The following is a 16,304-nucleotide window of genomic DNA, read 5'->3' on the forward strand; positions in this document are numbered from 1 at the left end:
TCCCATTGGAATCAGCCCATTTTTCCAGTCTGTCCAGATCCCTCTGCAGAGCCCTCCTGCCTTCCAGCAGGTCGACACTCCCTCCCAACTTGGTGTCATCAGCAAATTTGCTGATGATGGTCTCAATCCCTTCATCTAAATCGTCAATAAAGATGTTAAATAGGACTGGACCCAACACTGACCCCTGGGGAACACCACTAGTGACTGGCCGCCAGCTAGATGCAGCCCCATTCACCAGCACTCTCTGGGCCCGGCCCTCCAGCCAGTTCTTAACCCAGCGTAGAGTACACTTGTCCAAGCCATGGGCTACCAGCTTTTGCAGGAGTATATTATGGGAGACAGTGTCAAAGGCCTTGCTGAAGTCCAGATAGACACAGTGCACTTTCAGTTCCTTTGTGGGAGATGCAACGTTGGGCAGAGGCCCTGAAAAACTTCACCTGGTTCAGCCGGCCTTGAACAGGAGAGTGAGACAAGGTGATATTCAGGGCTCTCTTCAAACCTGAGTTATTCTATGATTCAATGAATCTTCACCTTGGAGAGGTTTTGAAAACAGAACATGTGGAGGAAGAAGGAAAAAAAAAAAACAAAAAATAGACATGGGAAGAGAACTAAAAAGTGTCAACATAAATACAGCAGTTCCTGTGAAGAATGTTTCTCCATTCCAATCATTTGCAGGAAATAGATTTCATCAAATTCATAAAACAAACATACTTTTATCTGGTCAGGTCCTGGGCCATACGGAGGGTGGTGTACGAGGTCAGTTGTGTCTCAGAAACTCTTAATCCTGTAAGATGCATGTGGCTGTGAAGGGGACCGTGCGGTCAGTTCTGTCTCTGGAGGTGACAGCCCAGCAGCAGGGACATGGCTGGGAAAGAACGTCTGCCAAAGTGCCCAGGGACATGGTCGTGTCTGTCAGAGAAGCTGAAAGGCCAGCAGCACTCATGGGATCTAGAAGATCATGCCGAGGTTACTTCTCCCTGGTCAAGTGGAAGACCAGAAAAAGCCTAAACAGGTTGGGTTCCCTGTTTGAAGGGCAATTTCTGAGGTGGGTGAGCTTTCCTTGGTAGTCACAAAAAGCAGGAGGGAGAAGGAAAAGCCACCAGATGCAGATCGGAAGGTGGAGACTGGGTATCAGGAGGAAAAAATGTCACTGGAAGAGCAGTGCTGTGGTGCAAGATGTCACCAGGAGGGAGTCTGGATCAGCCCATGGTTTGTGTTCCAAAGAACAGCCAGTGAAGGTGCAGACACAGCAGTGAAGGTGCAGAAATGCTGGGGTCAGAGCAGGTGGGGAAGCGAGATGGGTGTCTGCAGCCTGCAGGGAAAGAGGGGCAGGGGTAGGACCATAAAGAACAGCCTGAGGTGGAGATGGCAAAGGGCGCTGGCAAGGCTGGAAGGGACCAACAGGACCCAGGTCTTTGTCCCTTGGCCAAGGCAGTTGTCTCTGCCACTGAGGCCTGGGAGAAGACATGTTGTCCTCATGGCACTGGGGCCTCGGTGCCTCCTTGCAGCCCCACGGGGAAGCTGGAAGTTGCTGTACCAGTGTTGTCCTTCCCTCGGCCTTGCACACCCACATCCCACGGTCCCAGGAAGAGCCCAGAGCCGCATGTGAGGAACAGGATCCCCCTTCCCATTGCCTGCAGGTCAGGGATTCTCCATTCTGCTTCAGAAAGCAAACCAAGGGGTTTCTGAGCATCAGAGCCACCTGCACAGGGCCTTGGCCCACCTCTCATAACAGCCTCCAATTATCTGCTCTAACGAGCCCCTGGGGAGGCTTTGTCAGTAACAGTCCTCAGTGGGGCCCATTAATGCTTCAAGGAACTCTGAGGTTTTGGTTTTGACTTTGGGTCCTTGAGGCCTTTTTTCAGTCTCTTCTCAGTACCTGTGATTCATGGACGCAGCCTCAAACACACAAATGGGCTTCTTAAAATGGCAAAAAGCCTGACAAGCCCTGTCTCTTTCATCATTTTGTTCAAGTCCTGAAGACTTGTACAGCAAATTAGAGAGGTTTCAGGAGGTAAGGTAAAGAGGACATTTTCAAGGAGCACTTTTCAGGCTTCTCCACTCAAGTTTGCACCTGATTGTCAGAGCTTTGTTGCAGGAATTCCTACCTACTTTCCTTAAAGAACTCAACGTAAACAGGCACAGAGGGTTTTTGGTTTTACTTGGATGGTTTGACCCCCGGCTGTTCCACATCCAGTGGACCATCCCCTACGGCCACCAGGGCACAGCGGTGGCCCCAGACCCCCGGTGCTGCCGACCTCCATCCCCGGTACCGGCACGTCCAGGGGCAATGGGCACCGATCAGCATTCCCAGCACGGCCACCGCCGCGGGGGCATCTGGAGGCAGGAACATCCCCGGGAGCAGCCCCTCTGCTGCCCTCCTCAATGAAGCCCCTGAGAACCCCACCGATGGCTTTGACGTATCTGAGGAGATGCTCCTGCTAGAGGCCCATTGGTTGTTTGGTGTCACTCCAGCTACAGTGCGGGTCACCGAGGATGGTCCCAGAAGCAGCCCCACGCCTGGGAACACGGGTGGCAGCAGCGCAGAGGGGAATGTGGTGGCCACCCCCCTGGCGACAGCCCTGGGCAGCGACGCTCCATCCGGCCCCTCTGCTGCCGAACCAGCCTCTGCAGACCTGGCAGCTGAACTGGCCATCCCGGAGGATGAGCTGCTCCAAGAGGCCCTGCAGCTGCTCGGCTGCTCCCGGGGGGCAGTGGAGTCCAGCCAGGATGGTCCAGGCAGCAGCCCCGTGCCTGGGGACCTGGGTGACAGCGGCACAGAGGGGAATGCGGTGGCCTCATCACCTCTGGAGCTGCCAATGGCCGTCGATGGGCACTGGGCAGCGCTGAACATCCCGGGCACTTCAGCCACCGTGGGGGCATCTCCGAGCAGCAACAGCCCCCTTGTTAGATGTGATCTAGGTAGTGACTCTATAAGCAAATCCTATAGAAATAGGACTGAAATAGATTTTTCTGGTCCTTTGGGCATTTCCTTAACATTATGCAATTCTTCTAATAAACTTCCCAGATTTCCATTTAAAATTATTAGAGATTAAATAGCTTCTATTTTGTACTGAAAGGATATTTGCAGAATATCCAACTCGGTGCAAGTGACGTGTATCAAACTTGCCTTCCAGCTGGAAAATGCCAAACTGTCCTCTGACCGAAACAACAAAGCGGCCGGTGCGGCGCGAGAGGAGCTGAAAGAGGCTCTTATGAGAAAGAAGTTCTCAGCTACCAGCTCTCTCGCCTTCAGAAACAGGTAAAGGCACTACATTTGCTCTCATAACTAATCCAGAGCACTGTGGTGTTTGGATGGATTGACATTTCCGTCCCTTTGCGTTCCATGAATTTTGCGGACAGAAATCTTGACGTCCATTTGGGAGGGAGATGGATTTTTGAACGTTTTTATTGTACCCACATAGATGCCAACTGTGTTTTTCGCAGGCCAGCGCCACGGAAGATCGCATTCGCGAGCTGGAGGAAACGATGGCTGGCGAGCGGGAGAAGATCACAAAGATGCTGGATGCAAAGGAGAGGGAGATGACAGACATGAGGGACCAGATGCAGCAGCAACCGACCGAGAACCTGCTCCAACTGCTCGACGTTACATTAGCACTCGGCGCTTACGGAAAACTCCTGAAAGGAGAAGAAGGGGACAGTAGAAGCTGCTGCTCAGCCTTCCAATGGGCACCTCGCCCTGCGTGGGGGACTCAGAACCTGGCAGATCTGCCAGAGCTCGATGCTCCTCTCTGGGAGCTCACAGCACTGCAAACACACTCCTTCTTCTTCCTTGTTTCAGTGAAGAAGTTGACTTTTCTGACAACCTCGTGGAGTAGTGTTGGCGGAAAAAGGACAAGAGTGATGAGTCTTGAAGTGGATCGTGCAGTGTCCAAAAGGCTCGAGCGCCTTCTGGCCTGTTCCTGAGCCCCTGGTGTGGGCAGAGGTGCGCGCTCTGCCGGGGAGGAGCCCCTGTCCCGCGGCCGGTGCCTGGGGAGGCCCCGCAGCCGCAGCTGCGGGAGGTGCCGGGCGGCGCCAGCCCCATTGTTGCGCGGCCCCGCACGGCCCCGTGTCACAAAGGGCGTCCCAGGGCCGGGTGCTCATAAGGGGCGTCCCCGGCAGCTCCTGCCGTGCTCTCGTACTGAGCTGGCGGCTGTGCTGCGAGCGTGAGCGCGGGCTGAGCTCGACGGCGGAGCCACTCAGCTCCTCGCTGTCTGCGATTCATTCTATACTCTTCTTTTTTTCTGGAAATTACGTCCTTTTTTTTCTCCCTGCCCTTCCTGACAATTCCAGTGTGTGGAAAAGGTAATGTTTCATTTCCTTTGAGACAGGGGATGGCGTAGATAGAGAGAGGGTAGAAGTGTGGGTTGGCCTGTACCTTCCTCGCTGTCCACTGGGCTCTCCCGTTGGGGTTTGGGTAGATGCAGGCTGTCAGCGTCATTCCTGTTTCCTAGTTATCTTTTCTCCAGCACATTCAAAGAGGGCCAAGTCTAGGCACACCACTCGAGGGCTTTCCTTATCCAAACAAGGAGATCTCCTTTAAAATCTGATTTCCTTGCAGGCACCAGTGTCAGAATGGCTCTGCCAGAAAGGGACCTGTATCCTCCGCAGAAGATTTGCGCGGCCTGGCAGCAAACACGCAGTGTGGGAGGAGGCCTCTACAACCTGGACAACACCTGCTTCCTCAATTCCGTCCTGCAGTGTTTGACATACACCCCTCCGCTGGCCAACTACTTGCTGTCTCGCCAGCACAGCCAGTCCTGTGAGTCCTTGCTACGCGTTCTTTTACACCTCTTGGGCAGCTCTAAATGATGAGGAAACCAGAGCGACTCTGGGAAAACAGCTCTGAGGATGAGATGTAGAGGATGGAGAAGGGAGAGCGGACGTCATACCTGTAACCTGTGGGGTGGTTTGGTGTTTTTCTTCCTTGAAGATTTTCCACAGCCGTGTATATTTTAATTGGGCTGCTTCCTTCTTTCCCTCCCTTCTTAGGTGAGGAGAAAGGCTTCTGCATGATGTGTACGATGGAAGTGCACATGGAGCAGGTCCTGTCTTGCTCGGGCAGTGCCGTCGCACCTGTGGCTGTTGTCAGCGAGCTGCCACGTGAGTCATTTCAGATGGTTTCCTTTGGAGGTATTTTTCATTGCCAAAGAACCCCGTGTGTAACTGTTTTTTCCGGGTTCAGGTTAAGGAGGAGAGCTTTTAGAAGGGTCAGTTTTCTTTCCTTTTTTGGGGAGATTAACGTGAAAACCTTCTTCTTTCTCAGGAATAGGAGATTTCCAGTTTGGCGCCCAGGAAGACGCGCATGAATTCTTCGGCTGTGCCGTGGCTGCCATGCAGACAGCTTGTTTGAGCAGCAGCAGCGAGTAAGCATGAGCACATGACCATGGAAATGTTCTCTGGCCCTTTTGCCTCCTTCCTTTAAATCGTCAGTGAAACCCGCTCTCCGGGGCTCTGCTAACAAGGAAAACTCTTGCAAGAGCGAGCTCTCTGCCTTCCACCTTCTGAGCCGCGATTACCGTTTCTTTCCAGCTGGGACACATCTCAAGGCAGCACAGTCATTGATCAGGTCTTTGGAGGACTTCTAAGATCCAGAGGTAATTTTTAAAAATATCCCTGTCCTTAGAACGGTCTGTGGCTCTTTCTCCCTTTGTGGAAAACTGCTTTTTGCAGGCAGCAGCATGTCCAGGCTGCACCGGTCATTTACATGGGCAGAGTTAGTGTCCGTCCCAACCTGAGAACCTTTTCTCTTTGCCTTCCAGTAACGTGCCGGAGCTGCAAAGCTGTTTCAGACACCTACGAGGCATTCCGTGATATTCCTTTGGATATCAAGGTAAGATGTTTGGAAATGGTGGTGCAAAATTTTTCGAGGTCCCTGCAGGGGCCTCGTTTCTCTCCAGTAAACTCCGTTGACTTCAAACTGCGGGTTGTTACCACGCAAGATGGTGGTGGATGGGAAGGGAACTGGACTTGTGTGCTCCCTCCGTAGCAGCCCTGTAAATGGTCTCCCTGCGCTGGGTGCCAGCTGGGCAAAGAGCAAGGATGCTGTCGACAGCCATGATGACGCTGTCCTACCGCCCTGCTTTGGACTCCTCAGTACGCACATGATGCTGGATGGGTGGCTTTTGTGGCTTTTGCTGCTTTTGACCAGGCAGAGCACAGGACACTCTGGTGCTGCCCAGGAGTAGCTGTTTATTGGGTTAATGCTGGCACCGCATGGGGAGCTATTTCTTGGGGTTTTGAGTTTCCAGGAGCTCAGTGCTCTCCTTTCTTTCTCATCCAGGCAGCCACATCTGTCACCGGAGCTCTGGAGGACTTTGTCAGACCCGAGCACCTGGATGGCAAAAACAGCTATAAATGTAGCAAGTAAGATCTTTCCTAATGACATCTTCATAGTAGATACTGGGTTATGGGTTTGCGTGTCTGGAAGCAGTAGTTAGGTTTGGACGTCACTGAGAAACCCAGTCGTGACACAGCTTGGGGTTTTTTCTGTTTGTTTGGTTTTCTTCCCCGTACAACCAAACCTCCTGAATCATCCACAACTTGGAATAAAATGCATTTGTTTCTAAGATGGGTACATTTTTTTCCCCTTCTACCTGAACTGGGCAAAACAAGCCTTAACTCAGCCCTAGATGGACGGGGGGTGGAGTGTGGGCAAGACAGGTTGCAACCGTTGGGTCTGTGTTTTCAAGGTGTGAACAGCGGGTCAGTGCGTCCAAGAGACTTACAATCCATCAGGCCTCCAACGTCCTGACCGTGTGCTTGAAGAGATTTGATCCTTTCTCTGGCAGAAAGATTACCAAGGTATGTAAACAAGTGCACAGCCACGTTGTCTGCTTGGAAGGAGTCCTTTCCCAAAGGAGAACGCTTGTTCTGGAAGTTGTTCGTGTCTGCACACGATGGCTATGGAGTGCAGCCGTCTGAGAAAAAGAATTGCAACAGCTCTGCCTTGCTCTTGCCCTTGTGGCCAGAGGAAAGTTCCAGGGTGAAGATGAGCACCTGGGTGCTCATGAAGAGTTGGTTTGGCTGAGAACAGTTTTCTGCCACTTTGGTGATGACATGGCGACACCTGTTTCTGATGAACTGAGAAGATCCTTTGACAGGATTTTCTCAGGCTGCTTCCCAAAGACTCTCAGGATAACTTGGGAATCCTCTTGGTGTCTCCTTAGGTCGTGCCGTACGCAGAATATTTGGACCTTGGCAAATACACATCTGAAGCGGCTGGAGGACCACTCCTCTATTCCTTGTATGCCGTCCTGGTCCATGAAGGTCACAGCTCTCAGCAAGGACACTATTACTGCTTTGTAAAGGTAAAAGTGTGATTTGCATTGGTTTATTGTGCCCTTCAGTGATGTATTGCCTGTGTTTTTGTTTTCAAAAGCCTGCCGTTCATCTGAAGATAGAATTGCTTTGCTTTGCAGGCCAGCGATGGACGGTGGTACAAGATGGACGATGCCTCTGTGGTTCTGTGTGACATCCAGACAGTTCTCGGCCGGTGTGCATATTTACTCTTCTATGTCAGGTAAGAACAAGTGTGAAAGGGTGTTCAGGATACGCTCCCTCTCCTGTTTCTGATCTTGTCGTTGCTGTTCTTCTCCGGTGGGTTTTGCTTTCTGTCCTAAGAGAGAAAGACCGTCCAGCTGAGTTCTGTCTGCTCTGCAGATGGCCCCGTCCTTTCTTCTTCTTCCTTGTTTGGCACTAATCTGTTGTGCTTGCGTAAATTGCTATCTGTCTGCTCTCTGGGCCTGGCTTGCTGTGAAAAGAGGTGAAACGGGGGTCCAAGCAGGTAGAAAGATGAATTCCTGCTCTGAAAGGGGCAGATACGACTGACAGAGCACGATCTAATTTCCAGCTTCCAGTCCTGGTTCAGTCTTCTGCGTGTCATATCAAATGCTGCCAGAAGATGCCAGGATGAGAGTGAAGCCACGTGGAGGCTGCGAGAACAACCCTAGACTAAGATCCCTGTTGTTTCTCCAGGCGCCACGATTTGACCCCTGGAGCGGGCGCTGAACGCCAAGAGACACAGAGCGCTGGGTTGGCAAAGTTGGTTCAAGAGCCGAAGAGTCCATTTTCTGGAGGCTTCGTGGCACCGAGAAAGCCGGAAGGTGAAGCAAGTACACAGAGGATCCACCAGAACGGGAGCCCACGGGACTCCGCAGTGCCTCCCCCTCAGCGCTGCGGCAGGAAGAGAAGGCACTCTGCCACTGAGGAGGGGGAGAAGCTGGACGGGAGCCACCCAGACTGTCCGCCTCCCAAGCGCAGGCGCACCGGCCCTGTGGAAACGCAGAAGCGCGCTCCCCATCAGCTGCGGCGTGGGAGAGGGATCCTGCGCCGCTCCTCCCACAGGGACAGAAACAGCTCTGGTTATGGCAGAAGCTCCATTTGGGAAGGGCTGTACAGCTCGAGCGGCCACCGAGCAGACTGGCATCCCGGGTCAGGAGGGGAGCAGCTGCGCTGCAGCAGGAAGAGAAGGCACTCTGCCACTGAGGAGGGGGAGAAGCTGGACGGGAGCCACCCAGACTGTCCCCCTCCCAAGCGCAGGTGCACCAGCCCTGTGGAAACACAGAAGCGCGCTCCCCGTCAGCTGCCGCTTGAAAAACAAGGTGCGCTCCCCCCAGTGCCCGTTCACCCAGAGGCTGCAAACAAAAAACCGCCATGCAGAAAGAGAAAACAGACCTGTGCAGAGGAGGGTGAAAGTGCGCCCGAAAGAAAGCGGCAAGGATAGAAGTGAGCCTTCTGGCGATCCAGCCTTGAAAGAGAAATGCCAGAACGGGAAGAAGATCAAGAAATCCAAAGCGAGCTCGGGAGAGGAGGACTGCAAAGGAGGCCGCGTTTGCAGCCTCACCTGGCAATGTTGCCAACCTCTCTGCCAGGTGTTCCAGGTGCACGGCTTATGGACAGAAGCGTTCAGTACTCGTGGCTGAAATTACCATCGACACTGGCCACTGACCATCAGAGGCCACAGACAAACATTCTCAAGAGGATGCTGACGGCTGAACTTGACATGTGTGTCTGCAACAATAAAATTGCCGTCATAGCCAAACCCAGTCCTAAGTGGCACCACCTGATTTCCCTGGAGAGTTTGACGACTCAGGAAAGAATGGAGGAGCTTGATTTGGGTATTGTTTGATTGTTAACTTCTTTACGTTTTTTAAATTTCAGCCTTCAGCGATGCAAGCAGCCTTGTGAGCCAGAAGGGCAGAAGCTTTCTACAGCTGCTGAGCATAATAAATTAGCATGTAGAGTTCTCAGTGAAAATATGCCAAAGCACAGAGCATCTCCAGAGCTGCTCGATTAGAGACTCAGGTGCTTGCGTTCTCCTGGCAAACACGGACAGTAGTGCTGGGGAAAAAAAGACAACACTTGAGTCTTGAGGATGGTATTGGAGTGTCCTACAGGTTCAAGCAGCTTCTGGCCCTCTCCTGACTGCTGCAGTTTGTTGTTCTTTTTGGTGCTTTCCCCCTTTTCTTAAACACGTCATCACAGAGGTGCCACCGCTGATTGGCTCAGCCTTGGGCAGGTCTGTCTTGGAGCCGGCTGGACTTGGCTCTATGGGACACAGTGGAAGCTTCTCGCAGCTTCTCACAGAAGCCACCCCTGTCGCCCTTTTGTGCCTTTTTCCACCGAGGAGGGAGGTTGGTGGGGGGGCCGCTGCTCGGGGCCTGGCTGGGCATCGGTCGGTTGGTGGGGAGCAATTGTTTTCAGCTGCATCCCTTGTCTTTCTTGGATTTTATTTCTCTCTCTATTTGCCTTTTCATTACAATTTGTAATTATTATCATTATTTCACTTTGATTATTAAACGCTTTTGATCTCAACCCACAAGTTTTCTCAGTTTTATTCTGATTCTCCCCCCACATTTCCTGAGCCCATGGACCACCCCTGTGAAATGTCCATGAAATGTCACAACACCCCGCTGAGCTCATGGAGCCCGTGGCTTTGGGCTCCGTCTGTTCCGTGGCCACTCCGGACAGCACTGGTGTCTGTCCCGTGGGGTCACGGGCACCAAACCCAGCTCGGGTGGGAACCACCCGTTTCCCCTCGTGTTCAGGGCCCAAAGCACCAGCTGTAGCATCTGCCCGTCCTTTTGAGTGCCCAGAGCCTCCTTCTTAGTGCTCAAACTTTCATTTTTAGGGTCCTGCCATGTCTTCCATTACCCATGGCCTTTGCTTAGAGCCCCCAGCTTCATTTTTAAGTGGAGTTCGTTGCCTGGCAACAACCACCCAGAAGTCAGTGTGGGAGTCAGGACAGCCAATGGCATTTGAGGGGGTGGGGAGAAGGTCTGTGATTGATATGTAACCAACCAATAAACTTTGAGGCTGCAGGGGAGGTGGCAAGGCTTGAAAGGCTGGGCACTGTGAAGGGCGGGCCATGCTGGCTCCACCAATCATACCTGGAAGGAGAGTGGCACATGGATGATTGACAGGTTTTCTGACCAATCTTTTGATGGGAGGAGCAAGGGTTCAGTCCCAGGGAGCCGATCAGAGGAAAGGCCAAGCAGCCCCGCTGAGCTCTGCTCCTGGAGCCGGGACAGGACCCTGGGAATGGGGCGAAGCTGCACAAGGGGCTTCACACTGGAGGGGAGGAGCCATTTCTTTGCGGAGAGGGTGGTCAAGCACTGGAAGAGGCTTTTGTGGGGGGTGGTGGATGCGCCAAGGCTGTAAGCATTTCAGAGGCGTTTGGAATCCCCACTTAAAAACATGCTTTAGTGGTTGATTATCTTTCCAATTTTATTTCCAGGCATTCCTGGTCCTGCAGCTGCCCAAGGTGCAGCCAGACAAGGGCAGGAGGGTCCCTGCCCTGCAGCCCCTCCCTCGCCATTCTGGGGTGATTCCGGTTGTTCTGTGGGCAGGGAGGCACAGCCGGGCTCTGGAGCTGAGCGCTGGGACCCGAGGAAGGGCTGGATTGTCCTGAGGCTCTGAAGGGCTTTGCCCCCAGCCCTGTCCCCGCTGCAGGGGACGCTGCTCGTGTTCCAAAGACGTTGCAGCCCCTGTTGTCTGTGTGTCCGTCCCCAGCCCGGCCCCCCCAGGTCTGTCCCTGTCCCAGGGGCTCCGAGCTGCTTCCTGCGTGGGGCCGTGTCCGTGAGTCCCGCAGGGACCCGTCTGTCCTGCTCCCCCCGCCAAAGCGCGTCTTGCCCTGGGGAAGTGGACAGGGGAGCCCCCATTGCCTGTCCCGCTGGCGGTGACTCAGCCTTTGGGGGACTTGGTGTCCTTGGGGTCTCATGGGCTCTGATTTGGGCTCATTGGGGCTTTTGCAGCTCTCAGGGCCGTTTCCCGGTGCCCCCTGCGCTCCCTCCCCCTCCCACACAGACACGGAGCAGTTCTGGACAAACAAGGTTTAATACAGAAAAACAAGAGAAAAGGTCCCAGAGTTACTCTGACCCCCCACCCCCTCCTCCCGCCCCCACTAACACCCCCGAACACCCCCCTCCTCCCACACCTCCCCTGACCCACCCACCCCCAAACCCACCACCCTCCTCCCACACCCTCCAACCCCCCAGACCCCCAAACACACTCGCACTCCTCCCACACACCCCAGACCCCCCACCCCCAAATACTGCACCCCTCGTCTCCCAACCCGCACCCCCGGTGTTCTCTGGTCTAATCCCCCCCTCCCACCCCCCTGCTCCCTGCAGAGCCCTGCGCTTGCTGGGGGGCTCTGCCGAGGGGCTCTGCCCCCGCTTCTGCCCTCGCTGCTCTGCCTTGGCCGCCTGGGGCAGTGGCAGCTCCATCCCCACGTCCCTCCACAGCTCCGGGGGCTCCATCCCCAGCACATAGAGCTCGGCCATGCTCAGCACGGCCTCTCTCAGCTTGGAGACGGTGTAGTCAGGGCTCAGAAGATCTTCAGGCAGTGAGAGGGACGAGAAGTCAGGCTGGGGGACGGGTGGGCTGGTGACACCAGGGTCCCCTGGCCTGGGGCTGCTGACAGGAGTGTCCTGGGTGACCCCCACTGTGTCCAAGCAGCAGCCAAAGATGCTCAGGGCCTCTTCCAGTGGCACCTCTTCGGTAACAGCAGGGTGTCCCACTGGGTCCCCAGGAGCTGTGTGGTGGGGGGCAGCAGAGGGGCTGGGGGGCTGGTGCTGCCCAGGGGGCTGGTGCTGCCTGGGGGTGTCCCCGTGGTGGTGGCCGGAGACGTTCTGTGGTTCCACTGGCCCTTCGCAGGTGGTGACAGACATGGGGAGTGGTGAGGAGGCAGGAGCCACAAAACTCCCCTCTCCAGGGGTGTCCCCAGTGTCCCCAGTCATGGGGCTGCTGCTGGCACCAGGCCGGCAGACTGCAGAAACGCCGAAGAGCCGATGGGCCTCTCCAAACAGCATCTCCTGAGACAAGTGCAGCTCAGCTCCTGGGTCCTCCTGGTCTTTCTCCTGGGGAGCAGCAGAGGAACCGCTGGAGATGTTGCTGCCCCCAGGTGTCCCCTCAGCGGTGGCCGTGCCGGAGCTGTACGGCTGTGTCCATTGCCCCTGGACGTGCTGGTAGCCATGGATCGAGGTTAGCAGCACCATAGGGGATGGGACCACCGCTGTGCCCTGGTGGCCTTAGGGCATGGCCCACTGGAACTGGAACACCCAGGGGTTGAACCAGCAGCAGCATGGTGCTCTCTGCAGCCCTGTGTGGGGGAGAGGGAGCTGTGCTGGGCCGGGGGGACCCTCCATGGGAACCCTCGAGCCGGCCCCCATCGCCAACAGCCCCGGTTCTGCCCAGTGCCGTATGTGCCGGGGGACAGGGGTGGTGGGTGCTGGGAGTGCCCGGGATCGGGGATGGCGAAGGGGCCGAAGGTGCCAGGGTGTCCGAGCAGACAGGGGTGCCGTACCTGCTGGTGGGGCCTGGGGGGCCGGGGGTGCCCCCCCCACCCGGGGTGCCCAGGCTGTGGGGAAGGGCTGCTCCTGCCCGGGCAGTGGGCACAGGGGGGCTGAGCCTGCAGGAGAGACAGGAGCCATGGCCGGCGCTCACCTCCGCTCTTGCTCCCAGGAGCATCCCGGGCTGCAGTGGTCGGGGTGGGTCCCTACCTGGGGGGCAGAATCTCTGGGGGAGCATGAATGGCTGCAGGGGCTGCAGGAGCCAAAAAAACGGGGGGGGCCGGGGGCCACGAGCTGGGAGCCGCAGCGGTGGCTGCGCCATCATCCCTCTGGCTGTTGGTAACTAAGGACTCTTTGGGGTGTCCCAGGAGGGAATGTTGGGGCTCCCCGTGTTCTGTCCCAGCCCAAGAGCCTCCCCAGCTCCTCCTGGTCAGGGAAAGGGTTCAGGGGGGCTGGGCTGCCCTGGCCCCCACGGGCGGCTCCCAGGGGCTGGGGCTGCAAGTGCCTTTGGCTGGAAGCCTTGGGCCGTTCCCAGAGCTGGGACATCCTTGGCATGGGGGGACTTGGTGGGACAAGTCCAAGGTCGGACATCAAGCGAGCGGCAGAAGAGCAGCTTGGCTGAGCAGGGAACTCCTGGCAGAGCTCCAGAGTCGAAGTGCCGGATTCCAAGTGACAAAGTGACCAGTGGGCAGAGCCGAGCAGGACAGAGCGGCTGCTGGATTGCTTGCTGCAGTTGCAGTGTCTAATATTAACCACAGGTCCTGTACTTTAGGAGCCCTGTCAAGAAGGACAGCGATCCCCGTTTCTGTCTGTAACCCCCCGGAGCAGCGGTGTTTGAGGTCTGGAACATGAATTCTGTCAGGTTGCCCAGGGGACACTAAACGGCTCTTGGCTGCTTTGGTCTGGACTTAAAATAGGAACGAAGCTCTTCCAGTGTGCGTGTGTCCTGACACTCCCCCTTTCCATATTGATCCCCAGGAATGAGTCCCCCCTCAGTCTCCTCTTGTCCAGCTCCAGAGCCCCAGCTCCCTCAGCCTTTCCTCACACGGGAGATGCTCCACTCCCTTCAGCATCTTGGTGGCTGCGCTGGACTCTCTCCAGCAGTTCCCTGTCCTGCTGGAACTGAGGGGCCACAGCTGGACACAAGATTGCAGGTGTGGTCTCCCCAGGGCAGAGCAGAGGGGCAGGAGAACCTCTCTGACCTACTGACCACCCCCTTTAACCCACCGCAGGTACCATTGAACTTCTTGGCCCCCTCAGCTCCCGCGCCCATCGCGCGCTCTGCCGGGGCCGGGACGCGAACCCGGGACCTCTGGGTGCGCTCGGACGCGCGTGCCGCCACGCGCCCCTCGTCAGAACCCGCCGTGGCGCTGCCGGCGCCTGCGCGGGTAGTCATGGGGGCGGAAGTGTCGCGGGGCGCGCGCCGGCGGCGTGGCGGCCGCCCGCTGCTTGCGGCTGTGCGGGCGCTGGCGGCCGGCGCTGCTGGGCCCCCGCGGCGCCGCTTCTTGGCGGCCGCTTCCTCCGTGATGCCCCCGGCCCCGCCGGGCCCCGCGCCGCCCGTCCGAGTCGCCTTCAGCACGGGCCCGCCGTGGCGGCAGCGGAGCGCCGGGGGCCTGGCAGGGGGCGACGCGCTGGAGGGCGGCGGCGGCGAGGACGGGAGCGGCGGCAGCGGGGAGGACGGCGGCGGGGCCGGGCCCGTCATGACGGCGCTGACGCCGCTGCTCGTCCCGGAGCATTTCCCCAGCGTGCCGCTCATCGCCGTGACCCGCAACCCCGTGTTCCCGCGATTCATCAGGATCATCGAGGTGAGGGGCCGGGGCTCTGACAGAGACCAGGGGCGCTTTTCTCCTCAGAGCCGCGCTCTGTGTCCTCACAGGTTTATTTCAATCGTAGAGGCTTGTGGGGGTAGCAAGGTGTGCAGCCTTCTGCTTTTTAGTGTTTATCTGGAGCATCTTTGTGATGAGGAGAGACTGAGGGAGCTGGGGCTGTTGAGCTGGAGAAGAGCAGCTGAGAGCGATCTGATCAGTGGATCAGCATCTCAGGGTGGGTGTCAGAGGACGGACCAGACTCTGTTCAGTGGTGCCCAGCGCCAGGGTGAGGGGCAACGGGCACAGACTGAAACACAGGAGGCTCCATGGGAACATGAGCAGAAACTTGTTTGCTGGGAGGTGCCAGAGCCTGGCCCAGGCTGCCCAGAGCGGGTGTGGAGTCTCCTGCTCTGAGACATTCCAACCCCCTGGGCCCACCTGTGTGATCTGCTCTGTGACCCTGCGTGAGCAGGGGGGGCTGGGGATTCCGTGATTTCTAACTATACATCCTGACCACATTGGAATGGTGGTTTCTTCTGGGGTACGGACTTTGTGTTTCATGGGTGTTGCATCAGAATCACTAACGCTGCATCTAACGGGGAAGGTCAGTGATTCACACAGAAGCTATTTCAGGGTCTGCTGGTTTCTCCAAGTTCTTTTGCTGAAGGTTGAGCAAATGTGTCTTTGGTTCAGCTTCATGGGGTTGTGTCGTAGCACCAAGAACGATATTTGTGAAAACTGCGAGGAGAAAGTACAAATTCAATACAGAGCGATGCTGCTGTGACGGGAGAGGCTGTGAGGGCTGGGGATGGGCATCGCAAAATTTCAGCGTGATCTTTCCCCTCTACACCCCATATGTATTTTTAAGAGCCATAAATTTGCTCTTTGCTATGTGACTTGAGCTCATAGGCCACAAATACATATTCCTCCTGAAATGCAAGCATTTTGGAACAAGTACTCATATTTTTGCACCTTACTAGTATTTTATCCATCTGATTTTGGAGTAAATGTAACAAGAACGGAATCAATATTTTCCTGTTCACGTAGTGTTATTGATAATAATATCTGCTGTAGTATTTTTCTGCATGTCCAAATCTAATATGTGCACCTTGTAGTGTCCTTATAGATGTGTTGAGGGAAGGGGAAGGTTATATATTACTATGATCTTTAGGCACATTTTCACACAACACTTTTATGTTCAAGTCATTCGTTTCAATGCATAGATCAACAGTGTCTTCTATTAAAATAATTGTTAAATATTCTCTCTCATTCTGCAAATTAATTCTGCCATTTAATACTTTATTTCCTGACGATGTGAAGGCTCTGCAGTGAATAGAGAATTATTACTTTTCTTCTCTCTGTTAACGCCTGTGACGCTGGCAAGCATCGCTTTGCTAGACATTGTGCCAAATGACAACAGCCGTTGTTGTCCTAGGTGAAAAATAAGAAGCTGGTTGAGCTGCTGAGGAGGAAAGTTCGTCTTGCCCAGCCCTATGCTGGTGTTTTTCTGAAAAAGGATGATAAGTAATTTCTCTTGATCTTTTTGACAATAAGTTATTTCCATTAATAGGCTGCGTTTATACTAAAAGTTGTGATCTGAAGTTCCCTGCCCTGGATAATGTTACAGAAATGGTGTTTATTATTGCCATTATTATTTGGGAGGGAGATGAACCATCCAGGCAGGTGGGTGATTTGGAAAGGA

The sequence above is a fragment of the Streptopelia decaocto genome, assembly GCF_964273445.1.
Source record: "Streptopelia decaocto genome assembly, contig: HAP1_SCAFFOLD_92, whole genome shotgun sequence".
NCBI classification, from domain to species: Eukaryota; Metazoa; Chordata; class Aves; order Columbiformes; family Columbidae; genus Streptopelia; species Streptopelia decaocto.